Consider the following 23,174-nt stretch of genomic DNA (forward strand, 5'->3'; position numbering starts at 1 on the left):
GACTCTCTACTTCCAGTAGGGTTGCCAGCTTCCAGGTAGTTCATAGTATATGGGCTATGCAACATTTTTAGCTTTGCCGGTAGAAGCACCAAGCTGAAGAAGCCACTGTGTTACGTGGTGAAAACACTGACACGTTCCGGAAAGAGCGTTTCTTCCCTCCCCCTGGTCGGGAGTCAGACTGCTACTTTGTCAGCAAATGAATTGATTTATTACCATTGTGACCTTGATGAAAAGCAAGTCTTTCAGGTTTATGGAAGCAGAGGATTTGTATGGACTTATTTCTTCGGTTTTGTATTGTTGTAAGAGTGGGTCTACTTATGTGTATAGTATGTTTATAGTTTGCACGTTGTACGTTATTGCACATTGTAATTGAAGTTATATAATACAAGCTGAGTGGTTTAATTCAGTGCTTGCTTCCAGGTAGTAGCTGAAGATCTCCTGGAAATACAACATCTCCAGCTTATAGAGGTTAGTTCACCTGGAGAATATGGCTGCTTTGGAAGGTGGAATCTATGGCATTATACACTGCTGAGGTCCCTCCCCTCCCCAAACCTCATCCTTCTAAAGCTCCAGGTATTTCTCAGCTCGGAGCTGGCAACCCTAACCACTGGACTTGCATGACTCACCCAGGCCTGGCCGCTCGCTACTGTTCAACAGCAGCCACCCCTCAAAAGCCAGTGTGGTGTAGTGGTTAGAGTTTCAGGCTAGGAACTAGGAGACCCAGGTTCGAATCCCCACTTTACCGTGGAAGCCAATCCATGGTAGCAGGGATCACGTACGCGTACGGCCATGCAGACCGTGATCACGTCATTTCTGGTTTACACCCAGAATTGTATTGTGATGTTTGTCATTGTTTCACTTTCTGCACTGATGTTTCACTTGCACTAAATTTGTGTTTGCATTCCAGTTGTTGTTTGGTACTTAATTTTGTTCCCGATTCCCGTATAAGTACATAGTGCCTCTTTTTTCCAGCAGTACCTGGAGGTTGGCAACCCTAGTGGTAAAAGGCCCGTTGCAATGCGGGTTTACACCCAGAAGTGATGCAATAGCGTTGGCGCAGCCGCACGCACATGATCCCGGCCTCAGCTCCACCCCAAAAAAAACTCCCACCGGAGCCAAGGGGAATTGGCAACCCTACTTGGGCCTGTTATACATTCGCTGCCTAACTTACCTTACATGCTGTTGATGGGACAATGACTCGGGCATTATTTCCCCTTCCCTATCAGGCAGTGGTGGGGGTCAGGAGCTGCCACAAATTCTACCACCCTCATTCCCTGACATTTTGAGGCAGACCATAGGAGGGCGTAAGAGCCCTGTGGAACAAAGTGGTAAGCTGCAGTACTTCAGTCCAAGCTCTGCTCACGACCTGAGTTCGATCCCAACGGAAGTTGGTTTCAGGTTGCCGGCTCAAGGTTTACTCAGCCTTCCATCCTTCCGAGGTCGGTCAAATGAGTACCCAGCTTGCTGGGGGTAAAGGGAAGATGACTGGGGAAGGCACTGGCAAACCACCCCGTAAACAAAGTCTGCCTAGAAAACGTCGGGATGTGACGTCACCCCATGGGTCAGGAATGGCCCGGTGCTTGCACAGGGGACCTTTACCATTTTATAGGAGGGCAGGTTGCAGGGGGGACAATGGAAACTTGCAGGAGGTCCTGAGGCAATGAACTGGAAATGTTTGAGGCAGTCCCTTACATACATAAAGAGAGAAAGATACGGTACATTGTTTACCATCACGGGGGGGAAGAAAAGCTGAGGAGTGATCCTAAACCGTGCTTCTGTACGAAGAAAGCTGACAGGAGAAATCAATAAAAAAGTGAATTGCTTGTCTTGTTTTCGTTTCATTTCTTCCCCCCCCCCACAAGAAAATAATACTGAGAGAAAAATATGGTAACATATCTTGAAGGCAGGTCAGAGAGGGCAGGTTTAACCGAACAGAGGCGTAGCAGGAACAGAGGGTGTGACTAATCCAAAGATTCCTTTATTGTTTGGGCCCTGCCTTCTCAACGCCGCTGGATCGGATTCAAGCAAAACTGATTTTTGAGATTACATTTTGTTTACTCTGCCTTTGCCGCAGCAGGTGTTTATCTCCATTAAGTTAGCAAAGGTTCCTTGGTCAGCAGACAAGCCTGCAGGCTGGGAATATTTATTTTCCATCAGAGCGAGTTCAAAACCTCCGTCCTGCCGGGCTCTTGCTGTGGACTCGTTTGTAAGAAAGATCCAAATCCAGCCTCGCCATCAGATATTTGCCACTGTTACAGACATAATCTTCGGCCCCCCCGTCTAACCAAAGTCTCTGCAATGTTGGGCCAGAAATATATTTTGTTTCTTCTTTTGCAACTGCTGAAACAAAGCAGGGATTGCAGGATTCTGAACTCCTTTTTGCCTCTACCATAGGGTTCCCAGGTCCCTCTTCGCCATCGGCAAGTTTTGGGGGCAGAGCCTGAGGAGAGCAGGGTTTGGGGAAGGGAGGGACTTCAATGCCATGGAGTCCAATTGCCAAAGCGGCCACTTTCTCCAGGTGAACTGATCACTATCGGCTGGAAATCAGCTGTAATAGCAGGAAATCTCCAGCTAGTGCCTGGAGGTTGGCAACCCTATTCTACGGTCACCACCCCAGTGTTGTGAAAATATAAAATAAAAATTTATTGGTGTCAGTCGTGATCCAGGATGGCCAAGTTTACAGAATTTGTTTATGAAATTGGGGAAGAACAGGGGAGGAGTTGGGAAGTGGGTGTAGCGTTGCCAGGTCCCTCTTCACCACCGGAGGGTTTTTTTGGGGCGGAGCCTGAGGAGGGTGGGGTTTGGGAGGGGAGGGGCTTTAATGCTATAGAGTTCAATTGCCAAAGCAGCCATTTTTCTCCAGGTGAACTGATCTCTATCAGCTGGAGATCAGTTGAATTAGCAGGAGATCTCCTGCTACTACCTGGCAGTTGGCAACCCTAAGTGGGTGGGATTTAAATAATGGGAGCGACTGAATTCAGGAGATAAGGGCCTTTTATGCAGGGATGTTTCCCCTTGGTCACCCCCGCGGACTGCTTTGGGGCTTCCTTTTGATTATGCATGCCTTTTCCGCTTGTCAGAGGTAGCCTCGCTCTCCCCGCATGTTTTGCCTGCATTTTTAAGATGCTGTTTTAGCCAGAATCTGGAAAACGTGGGCAAAACAAGCGCGGAGAGTGAGGTGCTGATTATATTTGAATACAGTCCACAGTTTATTATCCCATGATTGATTTTATTATTATTGAATTTGTGAACTTTTTTCCTCCGACCAGCTTGAAAAAGATTAAAATGCGTCAGTTGCTTTTCAATCCATGTCTTCCTAATCAAAATTACTGACAATTTAATGTCCAATATTTCCATGATTTAAAATGTTCAGAGCAGAGTAAGTGGTTGGCCTCTCCACAAACAGCCGATATTTATGTCCTATTAAGTCCTCAAAGATTGGCTTGAAATTTCTCTGGATATACTGAGCACAGGGATGTTGCATTCCTCTTCACATATTCAGATTTTACTTCAAATTGCCTTGAGAAACATGGATGAGTTTTTACACCCCATTTTCTCCAAGAGAAAAGAGGAGGAGGAGAAGCCACCACTGACACACATCAATGAAACCTCTCCAGCAGTCCTGGGAATCTTTTTTTTTTTTTAAGTAAAGTAATGTTTCATCATTCACTTTAGCAGCAGCTGATTTTGCCTGACTAGGCAAGGCAGTTGCTGGGGGACTGGGGTTGCCAACCACCCAGTACTAGCTGGAGATATCCTGCTATTACAACTGATCTCAAGCCGATAGAGATCAGTTCACCTGGAGAAAATGGCCGCTTTGGCAATTGGACTCTATGGCATTGAAGTCCCTCCCTTCTCCAAACCCCGCCTTCCTCGGGCTCTGCCCCAAAACCTCCCACCAGTGGCACCTTAGCCACAGAGGCCACCCTCCAAAGCATCCATGTTCTCCAGGGGAACTGATCTCTTTAGTCTAGAGATGAGCTGTAATTCTGGGAGATCCACAAGGCCCCACCTAGAGGCTGGCATCCCTAGGCCAAATAGCTGGAAGATTCACAGCAGAGTAATGTGGTTCGCTTGATGAGGCTCCAGAGTAGGCATGCTGCATGTCAGCTACATTTTCCTATCTGGTTCCTTTTTGAATAGTTTGATATGAAGGTATTGTTGTTTATGGAATCAAGGCACAGGTTCCTTTTGAGAGTTACGTTTGGCCCACTCTGTTGTTGTTCAGTGGAAATTCTGTCAAAGTGAAAAAGCTCATACACGAGGAATCAGACCTTGAGAGTCCCCCCCCCCAACTTTAACACACCACTGCATTCTTTCCCTGTACCTGGATTCCAAAGAGACCTGTGCTTAGACGGAAGCAGTGAGGGATTTTCCTCTTCCTGTAAAGTAACCATGTATTTTCATCTTGGCATCTGTGGTTCATATACCGCTCATACAAAAGGGAAAAGGAGGAACTTCCCAAGCAGCAAGTTAGTAAATACGAAGGCATTATTTCTGCATTTCTAATACATTCTACGGGGCAGGCTGTGCAATGGAGCACCAATTAATTTTTTTTTAATTGAAAAGCTACCTTCGAGGGCTGCAGTTCTGAGTGGAGGGTTAGTAGGGGAAGGGGTGGTTAACCCTTTGCCCACTTTTCCCTTAAGGAGTAAACATGAATCTAGAACCTTGGGGAAGGAAAAGCAGCCATGGTGCAGGGGTCTTGGACTGTATTAAATAAATTTATTTATTTATGTTATCAGTCACCAGCGTAGGGATTAAAGAAACGCCCACTATTCCTTTTATTCACTTTTTTATTGTTTCTTTTTATACAAGTTTCAATATATATTTCTTATTCTACATACATTATTTGTATAACGTACTTTTCTTATTCCCTTCCATCCCTCCCAACCCCCTCCCTAGCCCCACTACTTCTCCTTATAATTTTTAGTCTCTTAACCCCAGCCACGGGCACAAAGTCTGGATCTTCCACCGAATGTCTTTTCTTCCTTCCATTGATATCCACTCTAAGTAGGTCTTCCATCTACTTGTGATTTCCCTTCTCTTGTCTTCCCATGAAGTCTTCTTGCGCATCATCTCGACGATATCCGACTGTATAAATTCAAACAGATAGTTGTGCCAGATTTCTATAGTCCATTTACTTTTATCCTTCCAACCCTATATTCCTTTTATTCACAATTACAGATTCTTGAGGCTATTTTCCATTTTAGAAAGAATCTCTCAGAACATCATTACATGCATTTGTATGCAACAGGAAGTTTGCTACTAATCTAGTATGGCTAATTTCTAGGGTTGCTACCTCCAGGTTGGGAAATACCTGGAGACTCTGGGGGTGGAGCCTGTGGAGATTGGAGTTTGTAGAGGGGCAGGACTTGAATGGGTATAATTCCATAGAGTCCACCTTGGAGGTCTCCCATCCAATTCCTAAACAGCGCTGACCCTGCTTAGCTTCTGTGATATGATGAGTTCATCAGACCAGTTAGCTGATGTTTTCTCACAGGCAGCTAATTGTTCAGGGATAGTTCTTTTAAGTATCTGTGGGAATTTAGATTGCCATGGGTTGAACAGGGAGATTAAAGGTGGAAAGCAACTAGGGAGACTTAGCCCTGCTGACCAGCTATCCACTCACCCCCTCACAGAGATCTTACCTCAGAAATCTCCATTCCAACTGGTATTTGACGAAGAGAGCTTTGACTCTTGAAATCTTAAACCCCAAAAATCTTGTTGGTCTCTTAAGCTTCTACTGGACTTGAATCTGGTTGTTTTACTGCAGACCAACATGGCTGCCCTCTGAAAACCACCCCATCACAGGCTGCCATCTCCACTACGGGCAACCCATTCCTGCCCTCCAAGGACGAAGGTTCTTTGGGGGCTAAAAAGGGGATTCACTGGCATTGGGCCCCCTGCGCTGGCACTAGGGTTGCCAGGTCCCTCTTCACCACTGGAGGGAGGTTTTTGGGGCGGAACCTGAGGAGGATGGGGTTTGGGGAGGGGAGGGGCTGTGGTTCAGTGGTAGAGCATCTGCTTGGCATGCAGAAGGTCCCAGGTTCAATCCCAGGCACCTCCATTTAAAGGGACTAGGCAAGTAGATGATGTGAAAGACCCCGGTCTGAGACCCTGGAGAGCCGCTGCCGGTCTATGTAGACAATACTGACTTCGATGGACCAAGGGTCTGATTCAATATAAGGCAGCTTCATGAGTTCATGAGACTTCAATGCCATAGAGTCCAATTGCCAAAGCGGCCATTTTCTCCAGGGCAACTGATCTCTATCACCTGGAGATCAGTTATAATAGCAGGAGATCTCCAGCTAGTATCTGGAGGTTGGCAACCCTAGCTGGCGCCCGGGCTACTTACACCACGCAAAGTGGCCCCAACACCGGCGGGGAGGCTCGGATGCCGGTCTCCTGGCGCCGCCATGGCAGCGCCGCCTAGGAATGCCAGCTGGGCCTTCCGCCAGCATCCCACCGGTGCAAAGCCCACCCCAGCATCCCAGGGCGGGGGCGTTCCCAGGATGTGTCAGAGGGTGGAGCTGCAGGGAGAACAACGTTTCTGCGACGGCTTTTTTGCAGGTGCAGCCTCACTGTTCTCAGTGGAGCAAAACGCCTCATTTAAAATTTAAAAAGCCAGCAAAAGGCTTTTAAAATCCTTTCAGGAGCTGGGAAACGGCTTTGTAGGCGCCGCCGCAGTGCCGCGGCCAAACCGTCCCCGGCCACCGAAAGGTCAGGAATGGGCTGTAAGTGCCTTTCTCCTCAGTAGCAGGTAAGTTGTTGGGAGAAGGATAATTCTACTATGGCTAAGAGGTACCACCTAAGCCAGGAAAGAATTCAAGGACTGTAACTTTCGCATTGTTTTGGAAAGAAGCATTCCAAGCTGCTGAAGTTTGTGCTCGAAGCCAAAGCAATATGGAATCAGTGGAATCTCTGACACCGATGCCTGGTGCCTTTTGCACCATAGTTATTACGTGACACGCATTGATGCCAATTTTCAGAAAGGGGATGACAACCAAAATAACTCCATTTATTATATTTACAGAAAATAATTTACACTTATTCGTTCTTTGGAGTTTTCTGAAAGCATACTTACAGTTGCTCTTTGCTGCCTACAGAACCTCTTTTCCCCAGACATACGTTTTGAAAGCTGAAGACAGGATTGATCGACATTTGTTCCAACAATTCTGCCTGCACCAAAATATAGTCAAGCTCTATCCACAATAATGCTTTCTTTTCAACTTGATATGGATGGAGGAGCTCTCAAAAAATTAACAAACTGCAAAAATTATGAACAGATTAACTGTCACCTAAGATTGTATTGTGGTTCCCCTATAAAATTTTGTTTGTTTTTTTAACAATGAGGCCACGCGTTCGCTGGGCAAAAAGCAGAGACAGTCATTCACCTGTATAATTTACACACTCAAGGAGGTTTACAAAAATTGAAACATATAAGCTTAAAATGTCAGTAAGTTACCATTTTAGAGAACACATGAAGCTGCTTTATACTGAATCAGACCAAGGTCAGTATTATCTGCTCTGACTGGCAGCAGCTCTCCAGGGTTTTAACTGGAGATGCCAGGTATTGAACCTGGGACCTTCTTCAGGACAAGCAGATGCTCCACCGCTAGGGTTGCCAGCTCTGGGTTGGGAAATACCTGGAGATTTCTGGGGTGGAGCCTGAGGAGGGCAGGGTTTGGGGAGGGGAAGGGACTTCAATGCCATCGAGTCCAATGGCCAAAGCAGCCATTTTCTCCAGGGGAACTGATCTCTATCAGCTGGAGATCAGTTGTAACAGTAGGAGATCTCCAGCTAGTACCTGGAGGTTGAAGGAAAATAACAAGCACTGATGGCTACTGGAAACATCAATAAGACTTTTTATAATTCAGTCATAAAAATCAAACCTTATACAGTGAAACAGAAGCAAACAAAGTCCCGTGGTGAAAATAATTTTCGCCAGGTGAGGTCTCCCGGTTGCCAAGTTCCAGGTAAAAGCTGGAGATCCGTTCACTGGGGCGGCACTAGCGGCATGCCAAGCCGCAAATGAAACAGGTACCGCAGGCAAAGGTAGTTGCAGATCGATATTGGCTGTATGTAGCCGAAGAATTTTGAGCCAAAACTTGATTTTAAAGTAAATTGTAACAAAAATTGGGGCTGAATTGCCCTTTACTTTGAGGAGAATTTCCTTAGAATATTTTAAGCCCGAAATAGGATTCCGGTATTTTCCTATTTCGCTGATGCTTTGTCCATCGGGCTTAAGGTGGCTTGAGCTAGTATATTTGACTCTATATAAGAAAAATAATACAAAAATGCGAGACTTGAATATGCTATACAATCTTAAGAATACTAATATTGCTAATATAATTATACAGAGGAGTCTTAACACATACATACCAAATACCAGTGAATAATATCACATCTGTCATGAGGAAGGCTTGTAGCATTCTTAACAATGAGTACTCATAGCAATGCTTAAATGTGCTATATTGCCAACAGGTGCAACTAGCATTAAAGAAACAGTACATTTTAGAAACAAGAGAAGGCCTTGTGCCAATTACATGTTCAAAGCTACCAGGTCATTTTACAAAAAACAGGAATAATCATAGGCTGTGTTCAATCCATAAGGAGACATTGTGTTAAACATAAAAATAAAGCGATTTTCTTGTTGAGACAGAAGTCTGTCTATATTTTGTTTTGTGTGAGGTTTGGGTGCATATTGCCAGATCACAAAGAACTGAATGTCAGTGTCAGCATGTCTCATTTCATTGTAATGTGAAACTAAAGGGGCCTCTACCACGTTATTGCGAATACGTGACCTGTGTTCACCCACACGTAATTTAATGGGTCTAGTTGTCTTTCCTACATAAAGTAGACCACATGGACATCTCAATAAATAAATAACATTTTTGCTATTACAGTTTGAGAAATGTTTTAATTTAAAACAAAAATTAGTAACAGGGTTGGTAAATTCTTTTACTGGCAAAGAAAATGGGCACATGTTACATTGTCCACATCTATAATGACCCAATGGGATAGTAGAAGATTTTTTAAGTAAGGCATCTGTATGAATTAATTGATCCCTTAAAGAGGAAGTCTTTCTATAGCCAAATCTGGGCTTTATAGTACAACCAGGAATTTCCTGTACTAGATGCCAATGCTTATATATGATATTTTGAATATCCCTGGTATGGGTAGAAAATTGTAAAGATGAGGTAATCCCTTGAAACACACTTTGCCTTCTTTGGTCACTAATTAATGTAGAACGATCCATGTTATCCACTTTAGCTCTAGCTTGAGAAATCACTTCATGTGGATAACCTCTAGAGAGAAGTACTTTGGTCAAATCATCAGCTGCTTGATTGTAAATAGCTTGTTCTGTAGCATTCCTACGAAGCCTGAGGAATTGACCATAGGGTAGGTTTTGCTTTAAATGTTTTGGGTGAAAAGAGTTGTAATGAAGGAGTGCTCCTTTGTCTGTGATTTTTTTAAATGGTTGCACTGATAAAGTTAAATCCGAGGTAACAGCCACAGTTAAGTCCAAAAAATTAATTTTGTTTAATTTTTTTAATTTGTTTTACAGAACAAGCTATTTACAATCAAGCAGCTGATGATTTGACCAAAGTACTTCTCTCTAGAGGTTATCCACATGAAGTGATTTCTCAAGCTAGAGCTAAAGTGGATAACATGGATCGTTCTACATTAATTAGTGACCAAAGAAGGCAAAGTGTGTTTCAAGGGATTACCTCATCTTTACAATTTTCTACCCATACCAGGGATATTCAAAATATCATATATAAGCATTGGCATCTAGTACAGGAAATTCCTGGTTGTACTATAAAGCCCAGATTTGGCTATAGAAAGACTTCCTCTTTAAGGGATCAATTAATTCATACAGATGCCTTACTTAAAAAATCTTCTACTATCCCATTGGGTCATTATAGATGTGGACAATGTAACATGTGCCCATTTTCTTTGCCAGTAAAAGAATTTACCAACCCTGTTACTAATTTTTGTTTTAAATTAAAACATTTCTCAAACTGTAATAGCAAAAATGTTATTTATTTATTGAGATGTCCATGTGGTCTACTTTATGTAGGAAAGACAAATAGACCCATTAAATTACGTGTGGGTGAACACAGGTCACGTATTCGCAATAACGTGGTAGAGGCCCCTTTAGTTTCACATTACAATGAAATGAGACATGCTGACACTGACATTCAGTTCTTTGTGATCTGGCAATATGCACCCAAACCTCACACAAAACAAAATATAGACAGACTTCTGTCTCAACAAGAAAATCGCTTTATTTTTATGTTTAACACAATGTCTCCTTATGGATTGAACACAGCCTATGATTATTCCTGTTTTTTGTAAAATGACCTGGTAGCTTTGAACATGTAATTGGCACAAGGCCTTCTCTTGTTTCTAAAATGTACTGTTTCTTTAATGCTAGTTGCACCTGTTGGCAATATAGCACATTTAAGCATTGCTATGAGTACTCATTGTTAAGAATGCTACAAGCCTTCCTCATGACAGATGTGATATTATTCACTGGCATTTGGTATGTATGTGTTAAGACTCCTCTGTATAATTATATTAGCAATATTAGTATTCTTAAGATTGTATAGCATATTCAAGTCTCGCATTTTTGTATTATTTTTCTTATATAGAGTCAAATATACTAGCTCAAGCCACCTTAAGCCCGATGGACAAAGCATCAGCGAAATAGGAAAATACCGGAATCCTATTTCGGGCTTAAAATATTCTAAGGAAATTCTCCTCAAAGTAAAGGGCAATTCAGCCCCAATTTTTGTTACAATTTACTTTAAAATCAAGTTTTGGCTCAAAATTCTTCGGCTACATACAGCCAATATCGATCTGCAACTACCTTTGCCTGCGGTACCTGTTTCATTTGCGGCTTGGCATGCCGCTAGTGCCGCCCCAGTGAACGGATCTCCAGCTTTTACCTGGAACTTGGCAACCGGGAGACCTCACCTGGCGAAAATTATTTTCACCACGGGACTTTGTTTGCTTCTGTTTCACTGTATAAGGTTTGATTTTTATGACTGAATTATAAAAAGTCTTATTGATGTTTCCAGTAGCCATCAGTGCTTGTTATTTTCCTTCAACTCTGTTATTATAGCACGAGGGACGATTTTTGAATTGTAGTACCTGGAGGTTGGCAACCCTATACCATGGCCTCTCAATTCCAGGGATTATTTAGGAATCATCAAAACAAAACAAAAATCAGGATTTCTTTGGACCTTTTAACAAAGTTGGCTTTGCTGGTTGTGTTTGGATCCAGACTGGTATTACTGAAACAGGAGTATCCAGGAAATTCCATACGCAGCCCGCCCTTAAAATTAGGAAAATAGATTATGACATTGCTCAACTATTTCATGAACTAACTGATCAACCATTTAATAAACCAGACATCTCAATTTGGATGTCTTGTGTCTTATTTTGGAGGGGAGCTGGGGACAAATCTCTCCCCCTGTAGATTTGCCTGGTATTACATCTTTGTTTGGGGCCAGACGAAGATTTGAGTGAGTTTGAATGTTCTCCCCTATTTTTTAAACACTTATTTTTTTTTCAAACAGATATAACAAAACATACAAACATACACATCGGATTTTAACATTATAATGGAACTTACTCTATAACCTCTATTCTACCTTTTTTGAATATTATAATTGCATATCCAATAATGCATTATTTACTTAAGCTCTTACATTGTATTATTTTCATCAGTTAACAACTATATACTCTGAGGTCCATCTAATATTCACTCTTGCTGCTGTCACCATATACTTAAATAGTTCATTATATATTTTTGGCATATTATCTGGCAGAACATTTAACATAATATTTAGCATATTTAACATATTTTTTGATCTAACACAAATTTCAATTTTAATATTCTTTCCATTTCACCATGTATCATTTTCCAATATTTTCTCGCTTTTTTGCAAGACCGCCACATATGGTAAAATGTTGCATCAATGTTCTCTCCTATTCAATGACAGTCAGAATCCTCTGGAAAGTTTTGTTTAGATTTTAAACTGCTGCTGTACATCTGGTTTTATCTGTCGTTCATCTCATTTAACGCCATTAGTGATTAAGGTTACTGCATGCATATACTTTCACACACACTGAATAATGGACTTTCAATCCACTTTCAGTGTACTTTAGCAATTGTTTGCAAGTGGATTTTGCCTTTTTACACAGTAAAATCCAGTTGCAAAGTGCATTGACAGTAGATTAAAAGTGCACTACTCAATATGTGTGAACACTCCTAATCATTTTAAAGATACAGGATTGGAGTTTTATTCTTGGTTGGTGGAGCCTTCCTCCAGAACAAGGACACTTCTGCTGGCAGATCACGCCTCTTTCTCTGAATCAAGACTTCTTGCACTGGAAGAATACTCCTTGTGCTGGTGGAAGGATCCCTCACCTGGTAACTTACTGCTCTGAACTCCAGTCACATTGTTTGCCTCTGGCAAGGAATGGTATAAAAATGACAACAGCTTATTTAAGTGTAATGTTAGAAAGATATTCTGCACGTTGTCAGTACAGGTTCTAGCAAACATACAAGCCTTAGGTAATATGTGTATCAGGAGCTGATGCCCAGCCTCAACTCAGCTGCCCAAGATGAGGTGGATTGTGGGCCTAGGGTTCCCAGATGCCCACTAATGGTGGGCAATTGCCCACCAATTAACGGGCCTGCCCACCGTCCCTCAGTTGGTCAGCAGGCGGAAGCATGCCAGCTAAAGGGGGGGTGATAATCTTGCATGGGGATGTGTGCCACAGTAACGTCACTTTTGTGTTTACCCCAGAAGTGACAGGGCGGGGTTTGGGGTGGGGAGGGACTTCAATGCCATAGAGTCCAATTGCCAAAGTGGCCATTTTCTCCAGGTGAACTGATCTGTATTGGCTGGAGATCAGTTGTAATAACAGGAGATCTCCAGCTAGTAACTGGAGGTTGGCAAGCCTAGTGAAAGGAGATGTGAACCTTGCTATGAGAAAGTAATCTCCCTATGATGAACAAATACATCAGTAAATCAAATTCCTTTCCATACTGTTCTCCAAGTATAGGGCTACAGAATATTTCCCTTTCTCCTTCTGATATCATTTGTATATATTTGTCGACTCTACCACGCCCCACACCTAACCTGTCATCTTCCGTTTTGTTCTGAAGAACTGGTCAATTGCATCAACTTCTCTCCGTTCACCTACTTGTTTGCTGATCTAGTTTGAGGACCTTCTCAAGACTCAAAAAAACCTTTGAAAGGGAAACAGCACCAGGCTTAGAAATATAAAGCACACAACTTTGTTAAAATTAAGATTTGCTTGAAAGGGAAGTTCTTGCACTAAAGGTAGGGTTGCCAGGTCCTTCTTTTCAACCGGTAGGAGATTTTGGGGGCGGAGCCTGAGGAGGGTGGGGTTTGAGGAGGGGACGGACTTCAATGCCATAGAGTCTAATTGGCAAAGCGGCCATTTTCTCCAGGGACACTGATCTCTATCAGTTGGAGATCGGTTGTAATAGCAGATCTTCTGCTATCACCTGGAGGTTGGCAACCCTAACTAAAGGGCATGCAGGATATACAAGTAATCCAAGGTTTGAATGAGTGAATAACAAACAAACAAAAATGCCATGTGTAAATTGAGACTTTCCAGGAAGTACAACAAAAATCAATATGCCACCATTTGAAATTATAAGGTTGCATTCCTTATCCATCCCCACCTTTTGGGGCTTCTCTGCTGAGAATAATAGGATCAAAAATGACGAGGGAAGTATATCCTGTTTGACTGATAAGAACAGGACTTCAGCAGAAGCTGGAAGCCTTCTCCTTTGTCATTTTTTCTGTCTGTTATTTCTTGCATGCTTCCAACTGCAGGCCGTATTTAGTTAATGATGTGCTTGCTTTCTTAACTTCATTTCATGTTGAGACTCAAAGTGGACTCCAGAGTTATAAAAACAATACAACACTATAAATGAAGTAGGGTCGCCAGCTCTGGGTTGGGAAATACCTGGAGATTTTGGTGGTAGAGCCTGAGGAGGGTGGGGTTTGGAGAGGGGAAGGACTTCAATGTAGGGTTGCCAACCTCCAAGTACTAGCTGGAGATCTCTTGCTATTACAACTGACCTCCAGCTGATAGACATCAATTCACCTGCAGAAAATGGCCACTTTGGTAAATGGACTCTTTGGCTCTGCCCTCAAAATTTCCAGGTATTTCTCAACCTGGAGCTGGCAACCCTAAATGGAAGTGTCTTAAATAAATAAGTCTTCACGTACTATGCATAGAGATACATAGCATTCTTCACTGTTTCTTCATTGGACCGATCTTGCCCGCACCACAATATTGCCCCCAAATCTAGTATTTCATTTTCCCTATAGGACTTAATGGCTGCTATTTACATTTGGAGCAAATTAGGGTGCACTTGGAAAGGCCAATGGGACAGTCGCTTAATTCGCTCCCCGTCCCTGGTGACACCTTGAAGGGAGGTTTCCTCTCATGCTCATTTCATTTATGCCGTAGGGGATTTTGACATCGTTTGTGATTCCAGTAGGAAAAAGGAAAGTCAAAATGTCCAAAAAAACCCCACCCCTCCCCCCTCCTATTTCTAATTGGGAGTGTTAGCAGTACTGACATTTGTGATCAAAGGTGAAATGCTTGGGAAAACAAACATTTCCTGGCAAGATGTCAGTTTGAAAGAGAGAACGAACAATATTTTGTGATAAGATATGAGCTCAGCAGCACAGAAAACGGATATTCAGAGTCACATTTCGAGGGGGACTCTAGTATGCACACAAAGGACCCAGAGATATGCTGGTGCTCTTTTTTTCAAAGTTATAGTAATATTGACACAACAGCAGTATTGACACAATGCTTTGCAGTTTTCCAAGCACCAGTAATAACTACAATAATAGTGTTATGGATGAGTAGGGTTGCCAACCTCCAGGTACTAGCTTGAGATCTCCTTCTAGTACAACTGATCTCCAGTTATTTCCCAACCTGGAGCTGGCAACCCTTGTGAGCTTGGTATGTACCTTCTCTCCAGCAACGCAACTGCCTCTCTTATTTCATCCTTTTCTGTGAACTGACAGGCCAACTATAGGAGAAGTTTAGCCTACAGGAAGTCTCTCAGGGCTAGGAAGATGCATTTTTAAAAAGCTTACTCTGAGCACACACAGACATAGACAAGCGAGGGGAATTGGGAGAGGGAAAGACAGGACTCACAAATCAAGAGTGAAAGAACATGCTCTAATTACATCGAAACTTACAGGGGTTTCTGGTCTTCTACGGCTACTTTGTAGGTGGGGCAAGTGTTTCAGCATTCATAGCTGTAAGCTAGGGTTCCCAGGTCCCTCTTTGCCACCGGCAGGAGGTTTTGGGGTGGAGCCTGAGGAGGACACAGTTTTGGGAGAGGAGGGACTTCAATGCCATAGAGTCCAATTGCCAAAGGGGTCATTTTCTCCAGGGGAACTGATCTCTATTGGCTGGAGATCAGTTGTAATAAGAGGAGATCTCCAGCTAGTACCTGGAGGTTGGCAATCCTATGGTAAGCTGACAAAGACCCCCTTTTTGTTAGCCTTTGCTTTATGGTGTCCCCTAGGGTTGCCAGGTCCCTCTTTGCCACCGGTGGGAGGTATTTGGGGTGGAGCCTGAGGAGGGCAGGGTCTGGGGAGGGGAGGGACTTCAATGCCATAGAGTCTAATTCCCAAAGCTGCCATTTTCTTCAGGTGTACTGATCTCTATTGACTGGAGATCAGTTATAATAGCAGGAGATCTCCAGCTCATACCTGGAGGTTGGCAATCCTAGTGTCAGCAGTAAAGAGACAGGTTTCTCTGACTGATCAGCAAGGGGGGCTATATGCAGATATTTACTCCAAAAAGGGGCAGTATTGTTGAATACAGTTGCCAGGTCCTATCTGGCCACCAGTGTGGGATGGGAGGCACAGATCTATTTAAAGTCCCCAGCTGGGAGGCACAGATCTATTTAAAGCCCCCCCCCCCACCGCGCGCCTTCAGGGGACTCCCCTGAAGGCGCGCAGGGGTGTGTGGAATAGATCTGTGCCTCCCGGCCGGGAGGCACAGATCTATTTAAAGGGCCCCCCGCGCGCCTTTAGGGGAGCCCCGTGAAGGCGCAGGGGGGGACCCCGAATCTGCCGAATTTATTCACCGAACCCCCGAAGTTGGCGAATTCGGCTCCCCCGTTTCCCGCCTTTTTTGAGTGTGGTTCCTCCCAAACCGAAAAACAGCCGAATCGGGGGAAATTTGGCTGTTTTTCAGTTCGGGACGAACTGAATTGACAGCCCTAGTTGTAATAACAGTGGATCTCCAGCCACCACCTGGAGGTTGGCAACCCTACCCTAGGATCATGTGAGTTTTGTGCTCAGCCCTTGGGGGATAATGTAAAGAGCTAGGATTTGGGTAGAAATGATGGAGGTTGGTTCCAAAAGTATCCTTGGCAGTGTATACCACCGGTGTCAGACTGAGGAAAAACTTCCCTAAGACGCCCATCAACTATGGATGAGGTTCATCATCATTTTCCTTTCTCTGGAGGTGTATTTGACAGGCTGCGTATCAGACAACTAGCTTGAGATTGACATGCCTTGTCCCAGTAGATGAAATAGAGTTTTGCTCGAACGTTCTCTGCAAAGGAGGCATATAAAATTTCCAAATAAATAAATAAAACCGGCCTTTCTTACAGCTGAACAGCAAATATTTACAGCCCCCCTGCTCCCCCGTGGAAAATGGCAAGTGGCAATGGGAGAAGTTCAATTTCATATAGTTCCTTTACTGCAGCCTCCTTATCCACACGCCTTTCTGTACACGTGTGTGCCGTTGATTGTCATCAGAGAATCAAAACGGACTGCTGAGTAGGATTGCCACCGGGCTGGGAAATAGCTGGAGATTTTGGGGGTGGAACCTGAGGAAGGCGGGGTTTGGGGAGAGGAGGGGCTTCAATTGGGGTATAATGCCATAGAGCTCACCTTCCAAAGTGACCATTTTCTCCAGGTGAACCGATCTCTGTTGCCTGGAGAACAGATGTAATAGCAGAAGATCTCCAGCTACCACCTGGAGGTTGGCAGCCCTACTGCTGAGCAAAATGGAACGTAGGGTAAATCTGCAGTGATGGTTGGATATAACCCAGCATTTATCATTTACACGTATAATGCATATTTATTGATGTGCAAATAATATTGAAAAATATGTACCTTTGCTGCAAAGAAATACAAAATGATGTGAAAATAGAAAATTATGGGTTTGATTCATACAAGGAAGAAACATAAACAAAATGGATATTTTCAGGTCAGAACAGCAGGGATGAAAAATTGGTAATCCCCCCCCCCACCCGGTTGATTGAGGTTTTCTTCCATGGATGGGACTTTGTTGAGTGTCCTTTTTACTCTTTTAAAATATTGGTTTTGTTTTATTGAACTCACTTTGTGGATTCATCACATCAAAGTCGTGAGATATAAGAAAAATATTTTTTAACAAAATGGGACATTCATATTTTACTTTACAATCCAACTTTGTCTGGATTGTGCCCTGTCCCCCAAGACCCGTGTCCTATACCACCCAAGATCCTCTGGCCTCCTGAAGTCAGAGGCATGGATGAATATGTCTCTTCTGATAACAAGGTAGGGTCTCTCGATTAAAGCAGGGCTTTTCCTTTCAAGAGGAAGGACTGCCTGAATGCTCCAGGAGGACATTAATCAAGGCTCTTTTGTGTGAGGATAATGCTGCTGCAGTCATCTTGTTTGTGGGCTTCCTAGAGGCACCTGGTTGGCCACTGTGTGAACAGACTGCTGGCCTTGATGAACCTTGGTCTGATCCACCATGGCCTTTCTTATGTTCTTATCATTGGGTACAGCACTGGCACTATAGTATAGCAATCATTCACAGCTAGATTTCCCCATGCAATCAAGCCAGTTGCAAATGACTTCTATAGCGCAGCAATGCCACAATATCCAGCAGTGCACAAATGCTGCCACACACTATCCATCATGATGATTGAAATTGTTCTATTACTATGGGTACCTCTTGTCATCCGTATCTTATACCATACAATGTGTGTATGTGTGTGTGTGTGCGCCATCAAGTCACAGCTGATTTATGGTGACAGGAGATGTTCAAGAAGAAGAAGAGTTGTTTTTTATATGTCGGCTTTCCCTACCACTGAAGGGAGACTCAAATCAGCTTACAATCATCTTCCGTTCCTCTCCCCACAATAGACACCCTGTGAGGTAGGTGGGGCTGAGAGAGTGTGACTAGCCCAAGGTCACCCAGCTAGCTCCGTGTGTAGGAGGGGGGAAACAAATCCAGTTCACCAGATTAGCCTCCGCAGCTCATGCGGAGGAGAGGGGAATCAAACTTAGTTCTCCAGATCAGACTCCACAACTCCAAACCACTGCTCTTAACCACTACACCACACTTGGTCTCAAAGGTGGTTTGCCATTGCCTGCCTCTGTGTGAGCTGAGAGAGTTCTGAGAGAACTGTGACTGGCCCAAGGTCACCCAGCAGGCTTCATGTGGAGGAGCAGTGTATCAAACCCAGTTCTTCAAATTAGAGTCTGCCACTATTGACCACTACATCACGCTGGCTCTCTATAGTACCGTGCAGTTGTTTATTACAGTCATAGACATTCATACAGTATATAAAACATACATTAGCAAAAATGCTTACAGAAAACCATTACATGAAAATAACAACTATATTACACTAAGTCAGCACTGAACCATGGTAGACTCTGGCAGCTGCACCAAATCTAGCAATTCTATCCATGGTCCCAGGTCAAGATCCACTAGAAAAAGGAAGGTATACCATTCCTCTGATCTCCCAGGGGTGTTCTGGAGGATAGGAATGAAGAAGAAGATTTGGTTTTTATACCCTGATTTTCTCCACCTTTAAGGAGACTCAAACCAGCTCACAATCACCTTCCCTTCCTCTCCCCACAACAGACACTTTGTGAGGTAGGTGGGGCTGAGAGACTTTGAGCGAACTGTGACTGGCCCAAGGTCACCCCGCAGGCTTCATGTGCAGGAGTGGGGAAACCAACCTGGTTCACCAGATTAGAGTCCGCTGCTCATGCGGAGGAGTGGAGCATCAAACCGGGTTCTCCAGATTAGAGTCCTCTGCAACTAACTGCTACACTATGCTGGCTCTCAGCATGATAAATGCACGTGTCAGATTGTCACAGGAAGGGAAGTATAGCAAAATGTGCCAGCCATTTCAATTTCCCTGCTTACACAAGGGCATGTGCATTCATGGAACAGCAACATCACAGAATTTTCCTTTTAAAAATTTAGGTGGAAAAGTACTGAAACAGGACAGAGGGAAAGCTTTCCCATATTTGTGAATGAATAAATGAGCCAAGTGGTTTGACAATGCAAATTTCTTATATATCTCACACCTGATAACTGCACACAGCATTTTTAAAAATGCTGGGAGTGCTGATGATACAACTCCTACCATCTCACTGGGTTGTGCCCAAGAGGAAAAGGTGGATTTTGAAGTGTTTGCACATCTTTATTATTCGAGTTTTCTGTTTTGTATGTGTATAGTACCATATCCAGCATCTTCATGGATGTCTCATGGAATAAAAAATACCTTTTTATTCTGGGTGATCCCTGATTTCTAGTAGTTTAAAACATTTCTAGTAGTTTAAAACATATATTTCTTGTATCCAGAGCCATGTGGCTAAAGCATCAGATGACCTCAGATGATATCAGGTGTGCTCCATCATGCATGTGCTGATATCATTACTCGAGGGGGTAGCTCTCAGTTCAGCGGCTGTCATTAAGTCATGTCGAGGGAGGGGACATAACAAGTGCCAAGATATGAAACTCAAATGTGTATTTTCGTTTGGGTGAATGTAGCTATCAAGAATGAGTGACAAGTCCTTCTTGCTTAAGACCCCCTGGAGTGGGCATGTTCTGTCATCCCACGACCTGTTCAAAATCCTGCATTTTCCATTTGCTCCTTGCAAACTTTTCATGATCCCTACTCATATTGTTCCTCTCTCAGTATCTGTCTACAATTTGGCCTTTGTCTCCTCAACCCATCCCACCTTCACAGAGTTAAAATATGTCTTGGCCACAAGGGTGGCCTTTTAAAACTGTTTCTTCCTCAATTCGGAGTACACATTAGGGGTTTCCAGAACACAGGAAGTAGTAAGGAATTGCCAGAGGCTCTTCAGTGGAGGGAAGGTGGTGGTACCAGCATCTGTCCTTCCATGCACAGAAGAGCCAGGAGGTCGGGATTTTGAGACATTAAACCAAAACAATTGAATTAAACCCAAGCAAGGTTCCAGCCTTCTAAACCAGTGACACTAATAGATTTAAAAGGGAGGAAACTCAACAATGGACTAAGCGAAGGCGAACAGCCGAACCCGAAAAAGACGACTATTTATTCGCGTATTTGGCTTCGCGTATTTGGCTTCGCGATCCCCAGGTTCTGGCGTTCGATAAATCAGAAACCTGCATATTGCCAAAACGGCTAATTTCGGGTTTTTTTTCCAGTTTGGGTTTATCGATATGCACAACCCTACATGGGAATAAATGTGACTGAACGCAGTGGTGTTCACTTCCAAGCATTTAATTATTTATATAACTCCCCTTCAGTTGAACACCTGAGGACCCAAGGCAGGTAACAACACTGTGAGAACGGTATAAAAACAACTGGGCAAGACAATAGACATTGAAACAGCAGATATAAAACACATTAAAACCATACCAAAAACCAATCCAAAGACACCTTACGAATCCCAGCGAAATATTTTTCCTTTGCTTAGGCTCTCCAGAATAACTCTGTCTTGCAGTCTCGCCAGAAGACAAAAGAGTAGCATCCCCCTGACCTCTTCCAGGAGGCTGTAAACATACACTAGCTTGCATAGCATGAATGTTTCATGCATTTGCCATCTGTGTCAGGAAAACAAAGCAAACGGCCAAGAATTTCTCTGTCCCTTATTGAAGGGGAGAAGTTTGTAATTATCTGAAGGGGGGATGTTTATAATTGTCATTGTCAAAACCTGCACTGGGCCTTTGGGGTAGGGTGAAGGTTCAAGTGAATTTGGAAAATAAATATGCAGGTCTCAAGAGCATATTATCCCAAACCAGCCAACCCAAACAAACAAAATTGCCAATTCCTATTTGGAAACCACAATATTCTATAGTAAACACATGGTATTGCAACTCAATCCATATACCTAATTTTAGGATTGCATTGAATATTCTCCACTTTGCTATTCGGCTAGGAGTATTATTTTTTACAAAATTACTTTGTCTGTGCAGGGCTGGTGTTGGGGGTCAGCATAGTTCAGCTTCTGTTTGCTGGAGTTCATGACTCAACAGCAAGGAAAGCCCGAAACCATCTACAGATGCTTGGCTCATCTACTTCCTCCAGGAAATGGTAGATTGCCCCCCCCCCCAAAATCCTGTGATGATTATACGGGCCTCTGGGACAATATCCTATGTCTTGGGTGGAGAGACATTCAGAGGTAGGGTTACCAGCATGAAGCCTGTAAGCAGCAGAAAACTGACCAGTCACGTGGGGGTCCTTGCCAGTGACATTGTGATGTTGCCAGTGACTTGATGGTGTCACTTCTGGCACAATCGGAAGTGACACAATCACATCATCATTGATGTTCTAGCATTTGGCCAAAACTCTATGGTTTTAACCATAGTGTTTTGGCTGAATGCGAGAGCATTACTGGCGACACAATGATGTCACTTCTGGTTGCTCGGGAATTGATGTTATCGTGTTGTTGGTGACACCGATCAGCCACCATTTTCTGATTTTTCTCCTGCCACCCAGGTGAAAAGCAGTGGGATATCTCCTGATGAAGCAGTAAACCTGGCACTACAGTTTCCAGGCACAGCCAGCAATCCCCAAGACAAACTGGAAGTGGCATAGGTGACATGCAAGGATTTCACTAAAACTCTATGGTTTAACCAGAGGTGCTGTATACCAGTGCAACAGCAGCATGCATTCCTCCCCACCCCCATTTCCTCCTGCTGATGCCTGAGACCCTGGGGGTAGGGTTGCCAGGTCCCTCTTCGCAACCGGTGGGAGGTTTTTGAGGCATAGACTGAGGAGGGCAGGGTTTGGGGAGTGGAGGGACTTCAATGCCATAGAGTCCAATTGCCAAAGCAGCCATTTTCTCCAGGTGAACTGATCTCTATCAGCCAGAGATCAGTTGTAATAGCAGGAGATCTCCAGCTAGGAGGCTGGCAACCCTACATAGAGCCCACCCTTCAAAACAGCCATTTTCTCCAGAAAAACAAATCGCTACAGTCCAAAGATCAGTTGTAAATCTGAGTTGGCAATCCTATTCTGGGGCAGTTTTAGGATTGCCACTGCCAGGTCCCTCTTCGCTACTGGTGGGAGGTTTTTGGGGTGGAGCTTGAGGAGGGCGGGGTTTGGGGAAGGAAGGGACTTCAATGCCATAGAGTTCAATTGCCAAGCCAGCCATTTTCTCCAGGTGAACTGATCTCTATCAGCTGGAGATCAGTTGTAATAGCAGTTGATCTCCAGCTAGTGCCTGGAGGTTGGCAATGCTAGGCAGTCTCCCAACTGGAAGAATAGTTTTAATCCTGTCAGCACCAAGCCCAGGGAGGTAGCGTGGGTATGTGGGTAAGAGAGAGAAAAGTAGAATGAAGACTGATGTGGCAGTATATTTAGTGGGGGTAGCTTCCCCAGGGCTCTCCGCATCTCTAGGTAATCCTGCAGCTGTGCAAATATGCACCTCTGAATATGTGAGTTGCTGTTGCTGCTTTTGGCTGCATCCTCTCTCGTGCCCCACCTGATGCCTACTACTTCTTCCTCCATTAGCCAGGCAGATTCTCTCCCCCCACAATTCAAGGTGATTTGCACCATGGAATACAATGACACCAGTGGCCTTTTATGCAGAGACATTTCCCCACAGTCACTGCCACCAACAGCTTCATCATGGTGTAATGGTTAAGAGTGGTGGACTCTGATCTGGGGTTTGATTCCCCACTCCTAACATGAGCGGCGGAAGCTAATCTGGTGAACCGGGTTGGTTTCCCCACTCCTTCACATGAAGCCAGCTGGGTGACCTTGGGCTAGTCGCACTCTCTCAGCCCCATCTACCTCACAGGGTATATGTTGTGGGGAGAGGAAGGGAAGGTGATTGTAAGCTGGTTTGATT

Source organism: Euleptes europaea, chromosome 2 (genome assembly GCF_029931775.1).
Source record: "Euleptes europaea isolate rEulEur1 chromosome 2, rEulEur1.hap1, whole genome shotgun sequence".
Lineage (NCBI taxonomy): Eukaryota > Metazoa > Chordata > Lepidosauria > Squamata > Sphaerodactylidae > Euleptes > Euleptes europaea.